Here is a 19,398-nt window from a genome sequence, read left to right on the forward strand (position 1 = left end):
TGAGTTCTTTGTTCTTTGTCTTGTGTCTGTGGCGTCTCGGCTATGAGAGTGATTTTTCTATCTCCTGCCTTTCTAATCTTCTGTTTCCAAGTTGTAAGTACAAAGATAATAAGACAATAAGTTTATATTGGTTTTTTTTGTATTTACATGTGTGTAGTTGCTGGAATGTTTAAATTGTATTCTTTTTGGATAAGGCTGTTTATTCATTTTTTTCTTTTAAGCAAATAACCCTGTATTTGTCACCTTAATACAGAGAGACCATTTTTATGTCCTTTTCTTTCTTTTTATATAAAGCTTTCTTTTTAAGACCTGTTGGATTTTTTCTTTAGTGGGGACTCCAGGGAATTGAGTCTGCAGCTCACCAGGGAATTGGTGGGAGGAAGAAGTCAGGGGGAAAATCTCGTTGTGTTAGATTTACTAGCCTGACTTTGCATACCCTCTGGGTAAGGGGGAAGAGAGATTAGCTATCTTGGTACTTCTATTTCCAGGACTGGAAACAGGGAGGGGGGAGTCGCTCTGTTTAGATTCACGGAGCTTGCTTCTGTATATCTCTCCAGGAACCCAGGGAGGGAACACCTGGAGGGGAGGAGGGGGAAGGGAAATGGTTTATTCCCCTTTGTTGTGAGACTCAAGGCATCTGAGTCTGGGGGTCCCCCGGGGAAGGTTTTGGGGAGACCACAGCGAGCCAGGCACTGTATAAATCCCTGGCTGGTGGCAGCTTTACCAGGTCCAAGCTGGTAACTAAGCTTGGAGGTTTTCATGCTAACACCCATATTTTGGACGCTAAGGTCCAAATCTGGGAAAAAATGTTATGACGCCCCTCCCCCCTGAGCCTCCATTACGAGCCGCCCAGGCTACCACTGCTCAGTGTGTGGCCAGTCTCTGTGTTTTCTGCTGCTCGTTCTGGGGAGCCTGGTCGGCCTTAGGGGTGGTGCCCCCCGATAGCCGCCCAGGGCTCCAGGGGTCAAAGGGCACCGTGTGGCAGTGCAAAGGTGCTCACTGCTCTCCCCTGCCCCAATGCTCCTCCATGGGTCCATAGAGGTTTGAGGGGAGTAAGGAGCAACCCTATGTGCTCCATGCGTCCTGGTCACTTTTCCCACTTGGGCTGTGCTGTGAGGGGAGCATCAGAAGCTGCTGCTCTCTGCCCTCCCGCTATGCAGCCCGGCTGAGGAAAGTGACCTGGATGCAGGGAGCTCGGATGATCTCACTTCTTGCCCCCACATCCCACAGCCCCTAGGGGTGCCCAGATGAGCAGCGTTCCAGGGAGGAGTGGGGGGCAGCAATGCCAGCTGCTGCATGCACACAGGTCAGTCTCCCCATGTGGGTGCAGGAGGGGGTGCAAGGGTTTCTGTGATGCCTATTCTATCAATATCGTCACTCAATACCAGGCACTCAAATTCACCAGTCTTAGTGCTTAGACGTTTAGCGTTTGTATTTAAGCACTTCTAAAATGTGTCCCATTTTAGCTGTCTGCTATTACATGATGTAATTGAGGGAGACTCTTTCATTTCACTGTTTCTCATCAGAACCTACCTGTACATTATCATCTTCCATCCTCTCCACCTTACTAGGCTATAGAGAATCCCTGTGAATAGTTCCTCTCCTAACGGATGTCTCTGTCTGAACCCTGTGCTCCTCAGCGCCTGTCGGCTTTCCCCAGCTCTGAGGCTGTGTCTACACCGCGCACCTTACCACGGTGCAGCTGTGCCACTCTAACCATGCCATTGTAAGGTGCGCTGTGTGGCCGTCCTTATCGCTGAGAGAGAGCTTCCCCGGCAACAAAGCCAAACTACCTCCAATGAGGGGCAGGGGCTTTGTCACCGGGAGCACAGCTCCACCTATGATGCGCTGTTCACACTGCCGCTTTTCATGGCTCAAATTTTGGCATTCGGGGAGTGTTTTTATTCACCGCAGAGAGACAAAATTTTTAGCAACAAAAGCCGAAATTAAAAAAAACTCCTCTGCAACCTATTTAATTTTACCTTTATACAACCTTTATACTGCCTCCAGTTCTGGTATCCTCATTTGAAAAAGATGTTGTGAAATTGGAGCTAGGGCAGCAAAGAGCCACCAAATGTTCTGAGGGCTGGAGAAAAATGCCTTCCAGTGAGCTATTGAAAGAGCTCAACCTGTTTAGCTTATCAAAAGAAGATTGAAAGGTGATTTCATTGAAATGTTGAAGGGCCTTAATGGAGAGAAAAGATTGGGTATTTACGGGCTCTTGAATGGAGCAGAGAAAGGCATAACAAGACCCAATGGCTGGAAAGTGAAAAGAGACAAATTCATATTACAACTGAGGCACAATAGTCAACAGCGAGGATGATTCACCACAGGAGCAAGCTACCAAGAAAAGTGGTGGATTCACCATCTCCTGATGTCATTTAATGAAGACTAGATGCCTTTCTGGAATGTGTTTGCCCCCAAAGTAGCTGTTATGTCATACAGGAGGCCTGTGATATACAGGTTAGATGCTCTAATGGTGTCTTCTGACCATGAAGTCGACTAATTTCTGAAAAACTGAGTGTAGCATTGGGAGCAGCGTCTGATGTTTTCCTGTCTAGCCGGCTTGCTGCCTAGAACGAACGCTCCTTGAGTGGGGTGATCCACAGGGAGTAGCTCAAACCTCCAAAGTGCCTGGCCAGGGGCAGGACATTAGCCCAGCAAGGGAGGGGTGTGGCAGTGACATCACAAAGGCCTTTTGCAGGACCTCAGACTATTGGTCAAAGGTGGTGGGGAGGTGGTGACCTCACAGAGAGATGCTGACATCAGCCAGGCAGGACAGGGGCGAGGGGCCAGGGAAACCTCAGAGACCTCTGTGGCTTTGCTTCAGCACGTTTCCTTCTCCAGGTCTCTCTTTGAGGACTGAGAGATTATTTGGGGTCATGGACGTGAGCGCCAGGAGGAACCTCTTTCGAGTTTCCTCCTTCCCTTGTAGTGATTTTACTAGAAAACAGCCGTCCCTGTTTAGAAGGTAAGAGCCTCCTGGAGGTTTGAAACCTGTTCAGTCTGATCTATCTGGTGACAAGTGAATTCTAGGCATGGAAAACACGAGCTTAAGGAGGCAGAATTTTATTGCGCACCTGGGATTTTGTCCCTTAGAATCGCTGGGGACATTAGGGTTTGTCCTTTTTGTTTCACCTCTTCCTCCATCCCTCCCTCCTCTTCTTCTCTTGCTTCTTTTGTCCTTTCTCCTGTTCCCTTCCCAACAACAGGACGGAGGTGTGTGTGTGTGTGTGTGTTGCAGGGAAGTCCTCTGCAGCTCCCACCATGGAAGGTCCACCCAAAAATGTGGGACTGAAATAGTGCTCGGGCAGTGATCCCCACCGGTGACCTGGGCCATCCTTTGGGCTCTCTGGTGAGAACCCTCAGCCTCCCGTCCTCCGTCTCTACCCTGATTGGTTGAGCAGGGGGATATTGACAGGGAGGAGACTCAGGTCCTTGTTGTTCTCTTTTAAGATCAAGTAAATAAGTCAGAACCAGTTCTATCTTTGATTACTTTTGCTGCTTCTCTGCATTAATTGTCTCTGAGCAGTTGATGATTCCCTCTAACATTGCAGTTCTCCTCAAATACTTGCTGAATAATTACTGTCACTGTTGTTGGTCTGGAGCTCATCTGAGAGCACAGTATTCAGGTCATTCAATGTCTGAAATTCAAGATCCGATGGTTTGTTTGAAAATCAGGGCTCTTCGGTCCTATTCCCAACACTGCCTCTGACGGGCTGTGTGACCTAAGACAAGTCAATTCTTCTTTCTCAGCCTGAGCTTCTCCCTCTTTCAAGTAGGGATAATAATGATCCGCTCTTACCTACCTCAGGGTGGGTGAAGGATGCGGATCCATTTGGGAGTGTCACTAGAAGTAGTGCATAATATGAAGTTTCCCAGATTATGACATAATAGATTAGCTGAAATCGTCTATTTTATTTGTATTTTTTTATTTTGAAATGGTTAATAGTAGCAACGACTTAGCTCAGATTGAAGCATCTTATCTAATGGTTGAGATGTAAGTGTCTCCTCTTTGTGTGCGAGGAGACAATTTAACACACTCTGACAAAGAGGAGATGCTTTTGTTTTGCAAGAAAATATTTTTGCAAAGATCTTTCATCCCACTTGTTATGATTCTGAGAAACAAACTGGTTTAGTCTAAATGGGATTTTCGGACAGAAACGGTTTGAATGAAATTTTCCCACCATCTCGATTCCTGGGCGCTGGGGTGTTTTCATCTGTTAGAACAGGAGTCAGAACTGGTTGCTTCTCTTTCTGGCTCTGCCATCGCCTTGTTGTGTAGGCCTTGGGTAGGTCACTTCCCTTCTCCCATCTGTCCAATCGGAACAGGAACAGTTCTCGAACTATGGGCAGTTTAGAGCCCAAGTGAGATAAGGGGTATTAAAGCCCTCTGTGAAGGAGAAAGGGGAGTTTCACAGTGTTTAGCACCAAGGAATTCTAAAGTTTGCTAAAATGTCTAGTCTGTGGAAACAAGAAATGGTCGGGGCCAAACTTATTAACCACTGCCTTTTTAAAGCCCATTCAAAGATGTGAGTCCCTATCTTTTAGGTACCTGTGGTTCTTTGCCAGCAGCAGAGAAGAGGTTCCTGCCTCCGTTTTTGTGGCCTTAACAAACCAGGTGTTGTGCCCCAGTTCTCGTCTGAGACCCCTGAAAAAGAACATCTTCCCATCCATGAACAAGACAGGACCTATCTTTCAAAGGGGAACAAAAAGACCTCTGGGACTTACAGATTAGCTAGCCTGACTGCCATAGCTGGAGAGATCCTGCAATACATTCTTAAACACTCAGTTTGTCAGCAGCACCTACAGGATGATTTGGTTCTTCTGACTAGTGAGCGTGGAATTGTCAAGAACAAATCATTCCAAACCAATCCTCTTTCCTTCTTTGGCAGGGTTCTGGGCCTGGTAGAGGTGAGTAAACAATAGATGGGATCTAGCTTGGGCCACGTCCAGACTAGGAATTAAAATCGATTTTAGATACGCAACTTCAGCTACGGGAATAACGTAGCTGAAGTCGAATTTCTAAAATCGAGGTACTCACCAGTCTGGACGGCGCGGCATCGATGTCCGCGGCTCTCTGTGTCGATTCCGGAACTCCGTTCGGATTGATGGAGTTCCGGAATCGATGTAAGCGCGCTCGGGGATCGATACACCGCGTCCAGACTAGACGCGATATATCGATCCCCGAGCAATCGATTTTAACCCGCCGATGCCGCGGGTTAGTCTGGACGAGGGCTTGGTGTTACTAAGGCTTTCGACACAGTCCCATAGGACATTCTCAGAAGCAAACGAGGGAAATGTAGTCCAGCTGCAATCAGTGTAATGTGGGTGCAGAGCTGGTTGAAAGCCAAGACTCCAGGAGCCCTTCTCCATGTTTAGCTGCCCAACGGGGAGGGTGAACCTAGTGGGTCTGGCAGGGATCAGTCCGGTGTCAGGTACTATTCTATATTTTCATGAATGATTTGGAAAATGGAGTGGAGAGCATGCTCCTAAAGTTTACAACTGACACCAAGCACTTTGGAGCACAGGATTGAAATTCAAAACACCCTTAACAAATTGGAGACTTGGTCTTCTTGAGCCAAACTCCATGGTTAGGGCTCTCTCTCTACACTGGGCTGAAGTGAAACCCCAGAGCCAAGCACTCCTCCTGGGCAGTGAGCTCCGACCTTGAATGGTCAGAGGCTGCTTAGCACTGTCAGAGCAGCTTTTGCTGGGGGATTCTCCCAGCACTTTCCAATAGCGGGAAGGTATGAAATCCCCATTTGACTGCTGGGGACAGAGCCCGAGAGTGGGGAGCAACTTGCCCAAAGTCCCCAGAAAAAGGAAAACAACCAGCAGAGGAACCAATAGGAAACCCAGCAATGGAACTCAGGAGTCCTGGGGGTGTGCTGTGGTGACCAGATGTCCCAATTTTATAGGGACAGTCCGAATTTTGGGGTCTTATCTAGGATCCTATTACCCCCCACGCCATCCCGATTTTTCACACTTGCTGTCTGGTCACCCTGGGGTGTGCACATGTGTGGGTCCCAGCTGCTCCCTGCCCCCCTCATTGAAGCAGATGTGCAGGGTTACTGCCCTGGGAAGTGCAGGGCACCAGTGGATGTGGGGTTGGCTGGAGGTAGGGTCTGGCTTCAGGCAGGGCAAGGGCTGCGTGGCTGGCTGGCTTCAGGCAGGGGGGTGCATCAGGGGTTGGCTGGAGACAGGGCAGGGAGGATGCGGCTGGTACAGGCAAAGCAGAAGGTGCAGGGCTGGCTGGAGACAGAGGCTGACTGCCGGCAGGGCAGGGCAGGGGGTGCAGGGCTGGCTGCAGGCAGGGCGTGGGGCAGGGCCGGTGCAAGGAAGTTTCATGCCCTAGGCGAAACTTCCACCTTGCACCCTCCCCCCCCCGCACCCCTGCCCTGAGGCGCCCCACCCGTGGCAGCTCCCCCCTCCACCCTGAGGCTCCCCTCTTGTGGCAACTCTCCTGCTCTGCCCTGCGGCACCCCCGTCGCCCGAGCTCACCCCTGCTCTGAGCACGAGCACCCCGAGCACGCCGTGGCCGCTTCACTTCTCCCACCTCCAAGGCTTGCGGCGCCTAAGCCTGCCAGGCAGTCAAGCACCCTCCTCTGAGCCACAGCAGCCCTGACAGTTGACAATAGAGGCACCTTAACCCCTGAGTTCCTTCAATGTGTCCCCCTCGGGGGTCCAGCTCCGATCACCAGATACTCGGGGTATGTCTATACCACCTGCCGAATTGGTGGGCAGCGATCGATCCAGCGGGGGTTGATATATCGCGTCTAGTGTAGATGCAATACATTGAGTGCTCTCCCCTTGCCTGCTGTACTCCAGCTCGGTGAGAGGCGCAGGCAGAGTCTACGGGGAGCTGCAGCAGTCAACTCACCGAGACTGTGACATTATAATTGTTAGGCCTGAATAAAGATATAGCAGACAAAACCAGGTATGCCAACCTGACCAAAGTCAGGCTAACAGAGGTTTGTGGGTAATCCCTGAGTGGAAAACACTGAGAGGCAGCAGCATGTCTCACAAGCGCTGGGAAAAAGTGAGATAAGAGAGAAGCTGCATTCCTGGCATAGTACCAGATGTGCTGTGTTCGGGCAGCTCCTTCGAAGAACTGATAAGAGTCCTAGTTTCCCAGCCTCCTTGTTTTCGCTCCCTGGTTTTGTTCTTTGTTTGTTTTTAACTCCCCTACATTTCTAACTTTAGGCATGCATGTATACTAAAGGTGTCTAGTTTCTAGTTGTTAGAAGAAGGGGGTGGGTTGCTCCAGTGAATAATTTATGACGCGACGGAACTGTCTACATAGGCTTATACTAAGATGTAAAGAGCAGGCTGGTTCTCTCTGGAGACGAGCTGCTCTCTATTGATGCGTGCACTTGTCAATAAAGAGCTTTTGATCGGACCTTGCTGGTGTTGCCTGTCTCTCTCGCGGTCAGACAATGAACTTTTCCGTCTGGGTTAGAGTCCCTGACATAAGTATAATCTAATATCTCATTGAAAGGTGACAGGGCCAGAAAGAGTTAATTAACTCACCTCACCGACTGACCTGACCCGTGGGTGAACCTTAAAAACTGGTTAACAAGATATGTAAATGAACAGAGCTTTGAAATGCAAGTCTGCAGTGTTAGAGGTAGAAGGGGAGGTGTTTGCTCAGGTCTTGTGATGTCAGCAAACAAGTCTTGTCTATTGCTCTAGTTTTAATTCAAAGAGCAAAAAAAGAATATTAACATTTATGATGATACTTGAGTGAAATAGTATTATTGTCTGTGTCTCTTTGAAGGTTGTGGTAATCTGTATCTGAACTGTTTGATGGATGTACTAATTGCCAGGATGTTTGGAAGAAGAGTTAAGCCTATTGTTTTCTCAGGCTGAAAGGCTGCTGGAAATGTTTAAGAACCTGGGACACGATCCTTCTTCATCTCAGATCTGCTTTGGGTTTCAAGAGGGGGAAACCTTAAGCCACAAGGACTGAGATCCCCAGTCATTGACTGGAGCCACCCTGAATATGGACATTGGATTATAACCTATGGACTATTTCTAAAAGGACTTTTGGCAACTACAAGCTCATCTCTACTTTGTATCTGAACCTCAAAAATTGAATTCAAGTCTATATGTCTATTAATCTTTTAACCAACACTCACTCTCTCTCTTTTCTTTTCTAATAAATTTTAGCTTAGTTAATAAGAATTGGCTATAGCATGTATTTTAGGTAAAATCTAAGTTATAATTGAACCTGGTTATGTGGCTGATCCTTTGGGATCGGAAGAATCTTTTCTTTTATATGATGAAGTAAGATTTTCAGGAATCATCATCATATCTAACAGGTGTGTCTGGACGGAGGCCTGAGGCTGGGTACTTTAAGGGAACTGCGTGGTTTAAACTTCTAAGTAACCAGTGAGGTACTACAGAAGCTGTTTTGTGCTGGCTTGGTAAATCTAAGTATTGAAATAACCAGCAGCGTTTGGGATTTGTCTGCCCTGTTTTGTTTGCAATTCACTCTGATTGAGTGAGCTGAGCTGGCTCCCACGGGCAGCACCGTCACACCTACAGCCAGGCTGCAGAGGTCCGGGGGATCTTAGGGGCCTTGGGGTGCACAGATACCTATGTCCAGGCCATAGCGGTCCCTGGGGGGCTTAGAGAGTTTGGGGGGGACACAGATACCAATCTCCATGCTCTATGGTCCGATGGGGGCTTAGAGGGTTCGTGGGGGGCACATATTCCTACATCCAGGCTGTAGGGTTACCAGGGGAGCTTAGGAGGTTAGTGGGGGGCAAAGATACCTACGTCCAGGCTGGAGGCATCCTGGGAGTCTTAGGGGATTTGTGGGGGCCAAAGACACCTATGATGTCCAGGCTGTAGGGGTACCAGTGGGTTTTAGGGGTTCGAGTGGGCACAGATACGTATGTCCAGGCTGTATCGTTCCCAGGGGGAGTTAGAGGTTTCGTGAGGGGCACAGATATCTACGTCCAGATTGTAGATGTCCCGGGAGGGGGGGGTTAGGGGGGTTGTGGGAGTGCAAATACCTATGTCCAGGCAGTAGGGGTTCCTGGGGGCTTAGAGGGTTTCTGAGGGGCACATATACCTACGTGCACACTGGAGTGTTGCAAGGGGCTTATGGAGTCTATATGGGGAACAGATACCAATGTTCTGGCTGTATAGGTCCCTCGGGGGCTTAGGGGGTTTGTGGGGGGCACAGATACCTAAGTTCAGGCTGGAGGGATCTCTGAGTGTCTTAGGTGTTTGGTGGGAGGCACAGATACCTACGTCCAGGCTGCAGGGGTCTCGGAGGGGCTTAGGGTCTGTCACGGAGTGTGGGACAGTCCGGTCCTGCACCCCTCTTCCTGGGACTCACAGTGACTCTCAGCCAGTCAGTAAAACAGAAGGTTTATTGGACAACAGGAGCGAAGGATACAGCAGAGCTTGGAGGCACAAGCAGGACCCCACAATCAAGTCCTTCTAGGGGTTCAGGAAACTTAGTTCCCAGTTTGGGAATCCCTGAATTCCAACCACCCAGACCAAAACCGAAACTGAACTAACCCAACTCCCTCCAGCCGGCCATTTGCTGTGTCCAGCTTCCCGGGCAAAGGTGCTGACCCCTCCCCCCGTCTAGCTCAGGTTACAAGCTGAGCACGTGTCCGGTCCTAAAGTCACCCCCTGCTCTCCCATCCCCCACACAGACAGTCCCTACTCCATCACAGTAATGCACAGAGCATTTCCCGCATGGAGCAACAGTGACACCATGTGGCCACGCACGGTAACGCACAGAACATTTCCCATATGGAGCAACTGTGACACCGTGTGGCCAGGCAGGGTAATGCACAGAGCATTTCCCACATGGAGCAACATTGACGCCTTGTGACCACACCACCTAATGGACAGAGCATTTCCTGCATGGAGCAACAGTGACACCATGTGGCCATGCAGGGAAATGCCCAGAGCATTTCCTGGATGGAGCAACAGTGATTCCATGTGGCCACGCAGGGTAATGCACAGAGAATTTCTCTCATAGAGGAACAGTGACAACATGTGGCCATGCAGGGTAATGCACAGAGCATCACGCCTATGTAGAGGCTGTAGAGATCCCTGGGGGGCTTAGGGGTCGTGGGGGGCACAGATAGCTACGTCCAGGCTGGAGACATTCTGGTGGGCATTAGGGGCTTCATGAGGGGCACAAATATCTACGTCAGGGCTGGAGAGGTCCCTGGATGGCTTAGGGGGTTGTGGTGAGCATAGATACATACGTCCATGCTGTAGTGGTCCCTGGGGGTTTAAGGAGTTGGTAAGGGTCACAGAAATCTACGTATGGTCTGGAGGGGTCCCTGGGGGACTTAAGGGTTTGTGGTTGCGCAGATACCTACGTACCGGTTGGAGGGGGGCCCTGGGGAGCTTAGGGGGTTTGTGTGGCGTACACATAGCTATAACCAGGCTGGTGGGGGCCCTATGGGTCTTAGAAGGCTGGTGGGGGGCAGAGATACCTATGTAGGGACTGGAGAAGTCCTGGGGAGGGCTTTGGGGGTTCCTGGAAGTCACAAATATCTACGTCCAGGCTGGAGGAGTTCTGGGGGTATTAGGGAGTTGTGCGGGGGCACAGATACCTATATCGAGGCTGTAGGGGTCCTGGGGTTGCTTTGGGGAATTTTGGGGTACAGATACCTACTTCCATGCTGTAGGGGTCGCTGGGAGGATCAGTGGGTTCGTGAGGGTGCACAGATATCTACGTCCGGTCTATAGGGATCCTGGGGGGGGTTTAGGGGTTTGTAAGGGGCACAGATACATTCATCCAGGCAAGAGGGGTCCTAGGGACCTTAGTGGGTTCATGCTGGGCACAGATACCTGCGTCTAGGCTGGAGGGGTTTTGGGGGTCTTAGGAGGGTTGTGTGGGCACAGATACCTATGTCGATGCTGGAGGGGTCCTGTCATGTCTTAGCGGATTCGTGGGGTCAGAGATACCTACATCTAGGCTGGAGGGGTTCTGGGGGGATTAGGTGTGTTTGGGGGGGGAACAGATACCTACATCCTGATGGTAGGTGGCCCTGGGTAGCTTAGGCGGTTTTTGTCGGTCACAGATACAAACATCCATGCTGTAGGGGTCCCGAGGGACTTTGTGGGGCTCTAGGGGTCACAGATACCTACCTACAGTCTGGAAGGTTCCTGTGGGTATTAAGGGGTGTGTGGGGCATACGGATGCCTACATCTGGGCTTGTGGGTTCCCTGGGGGGCTTAGAGGTTTGTGGAGAGCACAGATACCATTATCCAGGCTAGATGGGTTCTGGTGGGATTAGGGGGTTGTGGGGGGCACAGATACCTATGTAAGCAGAAGCAGGATGAACTCTACCCTCCCATCTGGTGGTGAATTATGGCAAGTGTGGAAAAGGATTTCAGGGTCTGATCATGTTTGCATAGACACACTCACCGTGCGTGACACGGCCACGGCAGCCTGGGATGGTTACTTTGGCAGCTATGGTATCCCCAGTTTATTTGTTGTTGGGGTGTGAGATGTGGAGTCTTGTCACCCTGATTGTGTGGATGAGGAACTGTGAAACAACTTTGAGACAGGGATTCTCACCATCAGTTGAGTGGCACTCACTAGACAAGGGAGTGGGCTCGTTGGGTGAGCTAGAGTCACCAATTGCACTTTTTTTTTTTAACAGTTGAATAGCAGTGTTGATTTTTTATTCTCTTAAAAGTTGAGTTTCTAGGTTCTTGAGCTGAAATCAGTGAAAAGATGTATTAGCTTGTGGGGAACTCTGAAAGTGTATTGTAGAACACAGTAGTTGGCAGACAGGAGCAGTTTGTGGGAGCGTCCCACGGAGTGAGGTGAGTCTAGCAGTTTTGGGGGATAGCTGGAGCAGAACACAGGTCGGCTGGCAGAGTAGCTGGTGGACTGAGCTGAGCAGTTTGTGGGGAAGGCAAAAGCAGAATCCCATGGAGAGGCAGAGCAGTCAGCAGTGGACAACATAATGTGCCCCTTTCTACTCAGGCTGGCAGGGGGAAAAACCCTGCAGATAGACTCTTGAACTCTGGGGTTGCGCAACTGTGGGTGATTTTGGGGTTGCTGGACTCTTGAAACGTTGGAGATATTGGACTTTGGAGCCTTGGGGTGATTTGGGGATTGCTGGACTCATGAGCCCAGGGAAAAGGACACGGCCTAGTTGAGGTGTTTTCCCAATTTAATGCTATGTTGTTTATCTCACGTTATTAAACATTTTCTGCTACACCCAGACTCTGTGCTTGCGAGAGGGGAAGTATTGCCTCTTTGAGGCACCTAGGAGTGCGTATGTAAAATTATCCCATGTCACTGGGTGGGGGCTCGAGCTGGTTTGCATTACATTGTAGGCAAGGGACCCCTATGTATTGAACCCAGTCCTTGCTGCTATCAGTTCGGCCTGGCAGAAGGGTTCCACCTACGTCCAGGCTCAAGGGGTCCCTGGGGGGCTTAGGGAGTTCGTGGGGGGCACAGATATCTAGGTCCAGGCTGTAGGGGGTTGGGGGGGCTCAGGAGTTTGGTGGGGGGCACAGATACCTACGTCCAGGCTGCAGGGGTCCCAGAGGGACTTAGGGGGTGTCACGTAGTGTGGTGGAATCTGGCCCTGCACCCCTCTTCCTGGGACACACAGTGACTCAGCCAGCCAGTAAAACAGAAGGTTTTTTTGGCCAACAGGAACGAAGGATACAGCAGGGCTTTTGGGCACAACCAGGACCCCTCAATCGAGTCCTTCTGGGGGTTCAGGAAGCTTAGTTCCCAGTTTGGGATTCCCTGAATTCCAACAACCCAGGTCCAAACCAAAACTGAACTAACTCCCTCCAAACAGCCCCTTCCTTTATTCAGCTTCCTGGGCAAAGGTGCTGACCCCCTCCCAGCTGCCTAGCTTAAGTTACAGGCTTAGGTCCTGTCCCTCACCTAAAATCACCCGCTGCTCTCCCATCCCCCACACAGACAGTCCCCACTCCATCACAGTAATGCCCAGAGCATTTCCCCTGTGGAGCAACAGTGACACCATGTGGCCATACAGGGTAATGCACAGAGCATTTCCTGTATGGAGCAACAGTGACACCGTAATCCACAGAGCATTTCCTCCATGGAGCAACGGTGACACCGTGTGGCCACAGAGGGTAATGCACAGAGCATTTCCCCGCATGGAGCAACAGTGACACCGTGTGGCCACAGAGGGTAATACACAGAGCATTTCCTGCATGGAGCAACAGTGACACCATGTGGTCACGCAGGGTAATGCGCAGAGCATTTCCTGCATGGAGCAACAGTGACACCATGTGGTCACGCAGGGTAATGCAGAAAGCATTTTCGCGCATGGAGCAACAGTGACACCGTGTGGCCACACAGGGTAATGCACAGAGCATTTCCAGCATGGAACAACAGTGACACCGTGTGGTCACGCAGGGTAATACACAGAGCATCGCACCTACGTGGAGGCTGTAGAGATCCCTCGAGGGCTTACGGGGGTACGTAGGGTCACAGATATCTACATCCAGTATGGGCGGGACCCTGGGAGAGTTAGTGGGGTTGTGAGGGGCATAGGTACTTGCGTCCAGGCTGTAGAGGTCCTGGTGGGGATTAAAGGCTTCCTGGAGGACAGCAATATCTACGTCCAGGCTGAAGGGGTCCCTGGACGCTTAGGGGGTTGTGGTGAGCACCGTGATCCCTGGGGATATAGGGACTTGGTGAGGGGCACAGGTACCTATGTATGTCCTGGAGGGGTCCCTGGGGGGGGGGCTTAGTGGTACTGTAGGAGACACAGATACCTACGTCCAGGCTATAGGCATTCTGGGGGGGCTTAGGGGTTTGAGGGGGCACAGATACCTACATCCAGGCTGGAGGGGTCCCGGGGTGCTTAGGTGGTTTGTGGGGAGGGGCACAGATATGTACATCCAGGCTGGAGAGGTTCCGGAGAGGATTAGGGCTTTTTGCGGATGGCAGAGATACCTATCTCCATACTCTAGGGGTCCCGGGAGGCTTAGGTTTTTTTGGGAGGCACAGATATCTATGTCCAGGTTGGAGTGGTTCCTGGGGGGTTTAGGGAGTTCCTGGGGGTCACAGATACCTAGGTCCATGCTGTAGGGCTCCCTGGGTGGATTAGGGGTGTTCTGGGTGGCAGAGATACGTACGTCTAGGCTGTAGGGATCCCTGGGAGGCTTAGGGGGTTTGTGGGGGGCAGAGATACCTACTTCCAGGCAATAGGTCTTCCAGGGGGAATTAGTGTGTTCGGGTGGCACAGATACCTAGGTTTAGGCTGGAGGGTTCCCGGGGAGGGGGCTTACGCCGTTTGTGTTGGGCACAGATATCTGCATCCAGGCTGGAGTGGTCCCTGGGGGGGCTAAAGCGGTTTCTGGTGGGCACAGATAACTACCTCCAGGCTGGAGGGGTTTCTCGGCACTTAGGGGTTGTGGGGGCACAGATACTTCCATACAGGCTGGAGGATACCTGGGGGGCTTAGCGGGTTCATGTGGGGCACAGATACCTAAGTCCAGACTGGATGGGTCCAGGGGGGGCTTATGGGGTTCAGGGAGCACAGATGCTTATCTCTAGGCTATAGGGGTCCCTGGTGGGCTTAGGGGGTTTTGGGGGGCCCCAGATACCTAAGTCCATGCTGTAGGCGTCCCTACAGGTGCTTATGGGTTCGTGGGGTGCACAGATACTTATGTCCAGTCTGGAGGGGACAGGGGGGGTTGGGGTTTCATGAGGGGCACAGATACAAACCTCCAAGCTGTAGGAGTCCCAGGGAGGCTGTGGGGGTGCAGATACCTACATCTAGTCTGGATGGGTCCTGGGGGTTATGGGGGGTTTGTGGGGGGCACAGATACCTAGGTACAGGCTGTCGGTGTCCCGAGGAGATTAGGCGGTTCACTGGGGGCTCAGATACATCCAGGCTGGATGTGTCCCGAGGAGCTTAGGGGGTTTGTGGGGTGCTCAGACACCTGTGTCCAGGCTGTAGGGATCCCTGGGAGGTTAGAGGTTCGTGGGTGTCACAGATAGGGACTTCCAGGCTGAAGGGGTCGCTGGGACGTTTAGGGGGTTTGTGGGAGTACAGATACCTACGTCCAGGCTAAAGGGGTAATGGGGGTGCTTAGGGTATCGGGGCGGACACAGATACCTACGTCCAGGGTCTAGGGGTCCCGAGGGGATTGGGGGTTGAGGGGGGAACAGATGCCTACGTCCTAGCTGAAGGGGTCCTGGGTGGTTTAGGAGGTTCGTTGGAGTCACAGATCCCTAAGTCCAGGCTGTAGGGGTTCCTGGGGTATTCGGGGATTTCTGGGGGTCACAGATACCTACGTTCAGACTGGAAGGGTTCCAGAATGCTTAGGAGATTCATAGGGGGACAGATAACAACATCCTGGCTGTAGGGGTTCCCGTGGGGATTAGGTGGTTTATGGGGGGCACAGATTACTCATAGACTCATAGACTCTAGGACTGGAAGGGACCTCGAGAGGTCATCGAGTCCAGTCCCCTGCCCTCATGGCAGGACCAAATGCTGTCTAGACCATCCCTAATAGACATTTATCTAACCTACTCTTAAATATCTCCAGAGATGGAGATTCCACAACTTCCCTAGGCAATCTATTCCAGTGTTTAACTACCCTGACAGTTAGAAACTTTTTCCTAATGTCCAACCTAAATCTCCCTTGCTGCAGTTTAAGCCCATTGCTTCTTGTTCTATCATTGGAGGCTAAGGTGAACAAGTTTTCTCCCTCCTCCTGATGACACCTTTTTAGATACCTGAAAACTGCTATCATGTCCCCTCTCAGTCTTCTCTTTTCCAAACTAAACAAACCCAATTCCTTCAGCCTTCCTTCATAGGTCATGTTCTCAAGACCTTTAATCATTCTTGTTGCTCTTCTCTGGACCCTCTCCAATTTCTCCACATCTTTCTTGAAATGTGGTGCCCAGAACTGGACACAATACTCCAGTTGAGGCCTAACCAGCGCAGAGTAAAGCGGAAGAATGACTTCTCGTGTCTTGTTTACAACACACCTGTTAATGCATCCCAGAATCACGTTTGCTTTTTTTGCAACAGTATCACACTGTTGACTCATATTAAGCTTGTGGTCCACTACGACCCCTAGATCTCTTTCTGCCATACTCCTTCCTAGACAGTCTCTTCCCATTCTGTATGTGTGAAACTGATTGTTCCTTCCTAAGTGGAGCACTTTGCATTTATCTTTATTGAAGTTCATCCTGTTTACCTCAGACCATTTCTCCAATTTGTCCAGATCATTTTGAATTTTGACCCTGTCCTCCAAAGCAGTTGCAATCCCTCCCAGTTTGGTATCATCCGCCAACTTAATAAGCATACTTTCTATGCCAACCTCTAAATCGTTGATGAAGATATTGAACAGATCCGGTCCCAAAACAGACCTCTGCGGAACCCCACTTGTTATACCTTTCCAGCAGGATTGGGAGCCATTAACAACTACTCTCTGAGTACGGTTATCCAGCCAGTTATGCACCCACCTTATAGTAGCCCCATCTAAATTGTACTTTCCTAGTTTATCTATAAGAATATCATGCGAGACCGTATCAAATGCCTTACTAAAGTCTAGGTATATCACATCCACCGCTTCTCCCTTATCCACAAGGCTCGTTATCCTATCAAAGAACGCTATCAGATTAGTTTGACACGATTTGTTCTTTACAAATCCATGCTGGCTATTCCCTATCACCTTACCACCTTCCAAGTGTTTGGAGATGATTTCTTTGATTACCTGCTCCATTATCTTCCCTGGCACAGAAGTTAAACTAACTGGTCTGTAGTTTCCTGGGTTGTTTTTATTTCCCTTTTTATAGATGGGCACTATATTTGCCCCCTTCCAGTCTTCTGGAATCTCCCCCGTCTCCCATGATTTCCCAAAGATAATAGCTAGAGGCTCAGATACCTCCTCTATTAACTCCTTGAGTATTCTAGGATGCATTTCATCAGGCCCTGGTGACTTGCAGGCATCTAACTTTTCTAAGTGATTTTTTACTTGCTCTTTCCTTATTTTCTCTTCTAAACCTACCCTCTTCCCGTAAGCATTCACTATACTAGACATTCCTTCAGACTTCTCAGTGAAGACTGAAACAAAGAAGTCATTAAGCATCTCTGCCATTTCCAAGTCTCCCGTTACTGTTTCCCCCTCCTCACTGAGCAGTGGGCCTACCCTGTCCTTAGTCTTCCTCTTGCTTCTAATGTATGACAGATACCAATGTCCTGGCTGTAGATGTTCCTCCACGGTGGCCTCAGGGCTGGAAGAGCTCCCACTCCCTTCTATTACCTGGGGGCTGCAGCAGGGGCACAGAGCTTCTCTGGTCTCACTCCTTTACCCCTGCCCCGCTGTGGCCCTGACACCAGAGAAGCTCTGTGCCCCTGCTGCAGCCTCTGCGCCATATCAGGGAGTGGGAGCTCCTCCAGCCCTGGGGCCACCATGAGGGAGACTTTTCCAGAGGGACCCAATTTGGCCAGGGGCCCCCGGGACCCCGACAGCCTGGATGTAGGGTTATGTGCGACCACAGCCCCTCTATGTACCCCAGGAACATCTACAGCCAGGACATTGGTATCTGTGCCCCCCGAACCCACAAAGCCCCCCAGGGAACTTTACAGCCAGTATGTTGGTATCTGTGCCCCCCATAAATCTCCTAAGCGCTCCAGGACCCCTCCAGTCTGCACGTAGGTATCTGTGACCCCCAGAAATCCCTGAATGCCCCAGGAACCGCTACAGCCTGGACTTAGGTATCTGTGACTCCAACGAACCTCCTAAACCACCCAAGACACCTCCAGCTATGACGTAGGTATCTGTTCCCCCCTCAACCCCCAATCCCCTCGGGACCCCTAGACCCTTGACGTAGGTATCTGTGTCAGCCCCGATCCCTTAAGCACTCCCATTACCCCTTCAGCCTGGACGTAACTACCTGTGACCCCCACGAACCCCCTAAGCCCCCAGGGATCCCTACAGCCTGGACACAGGTGTCTGAGCACCGCACGAACCCCCTAAGCTCCTCGGGACACATCCAGCCTGGATGTATCTGAGCCCCCAGTGAACCGCCTCATCTCCTCGGGACACCGACAGCCTGTACCTAGGTATCTGTGCCCCCCACAAACCCTCTATACCCCCCAGGAACCCTCCAGCCCAGATGTAGGTATCTGTACCCCCACAGCCCCCCTGGGACTCCTACAGCCTGGAGGTTCGTATCTGTGCCCCCCATGAAACCCCAACCCCCCCTGCCCCCTCCAGCCTGGACATAAGAATCTGTGCACCCCATGAACCCATAAGCACCTGTAGGGACCCCTACAGCATGGACTTAGGTATCTGGGGCCCCCCAAAACCCCCTAAGCTCACCAGGGACCACTAAAGCCTAGAGATAAGTATCTGTGCCCCCTGAACCCCATAAGCCCCCCCTGGATCCCTCCAGCCTGGATTTAGGTATCTGTGCCCCCTACGAACCCGCTAAGCTCCCCAGGGACCCTCCAGCCTGGACGGAGGTATCTGTGCCCCCCCACAATCCCTAAGTGCCGAGACACCCCTCCAGCCTGGAGGTAGGTATCTTTGCCGAACACAAACTGCCTAAGCCCCCCCCCCATCGGGAACCCTCCAGCCTGGATCTAGGTATCTGTGCCCCCCCAACACACTAATTCCCCCTGGAAGCCCTATTGCCTGGACTTAGGTATCGCTGCCCCCCACAAACCCCCTAAGCCTCCCAGGGACCCCTACAGCCTAGACGTATGTATCTGTACCCCTCAGAAAACCCCTAATCCACCCGGGGACCCCTACAGCATGGACCTAGGTATCTGTGCCCCCCAGGAACCCCCTAAACCCCCTAGGAACCACTCCAACCTGGACATAGTTATCTGTGCCTCCCAAAAAAACCCTAAGCCCCCCAGGGACCCCTAGATCCTGGAGATAGGTATCTCTGCTGTCCACAAAAATTCCTTATACTCCCTGGAACCTCTCCAGCCTGGACGTATATAGCTGTGCCCCCCACAACCCCCCTAAGCCCCCCGGGGCCCCTCCAGCCTGGATGTAGGTATCTGTGCCCCCCAAAGCCCTAAGCCCCCCCAGAATGCCTATAGCCTGGACGTAGGTATCTGTGTCCCCTACAATACCACTAAGCCCCCCCAGGGACCCCTCCAGGAGAAACATAGGTATCTGTGCCCCTCACCAAGTTCCTAAACCCCCAGGGATCACTGTGCTCCCCTACAATAACACTAAGCCGTCCAGGGACCTCTCCAGCCCGGACGTAGATATTGGTGTCCTCCAGGAAGCCCTTAATCCCCACCAGGACCTCTACAGCCTGGACGCAAGTACCTATGCCCCCCACAACCCCCCTAACTCCCCCAGAGTCCCGACCATCCTGGACGTAGGTATCTGTGACCCTACGAACCCCCTTAAACCCCCCAGAATGCCTCC

The sequence above is a fragment of the Gopherus flavomarginatus genome, unplaced genomic scaffold (genome assembly GCF_025201925.1).
Source record: "Gopherus flavomarginatus isolate rGopFla2 unplaced genomic scaffold, rGopFla2.mat.asm mat_scaffold_44_arrow_ctg1, whole genome shotgun sequence".
Taxonomy (NCBI): Eukaryota; Metazoa; Chordata; order Testudines; family Testudinidae; genus Gopherus; species Gopherus flavomarginatus.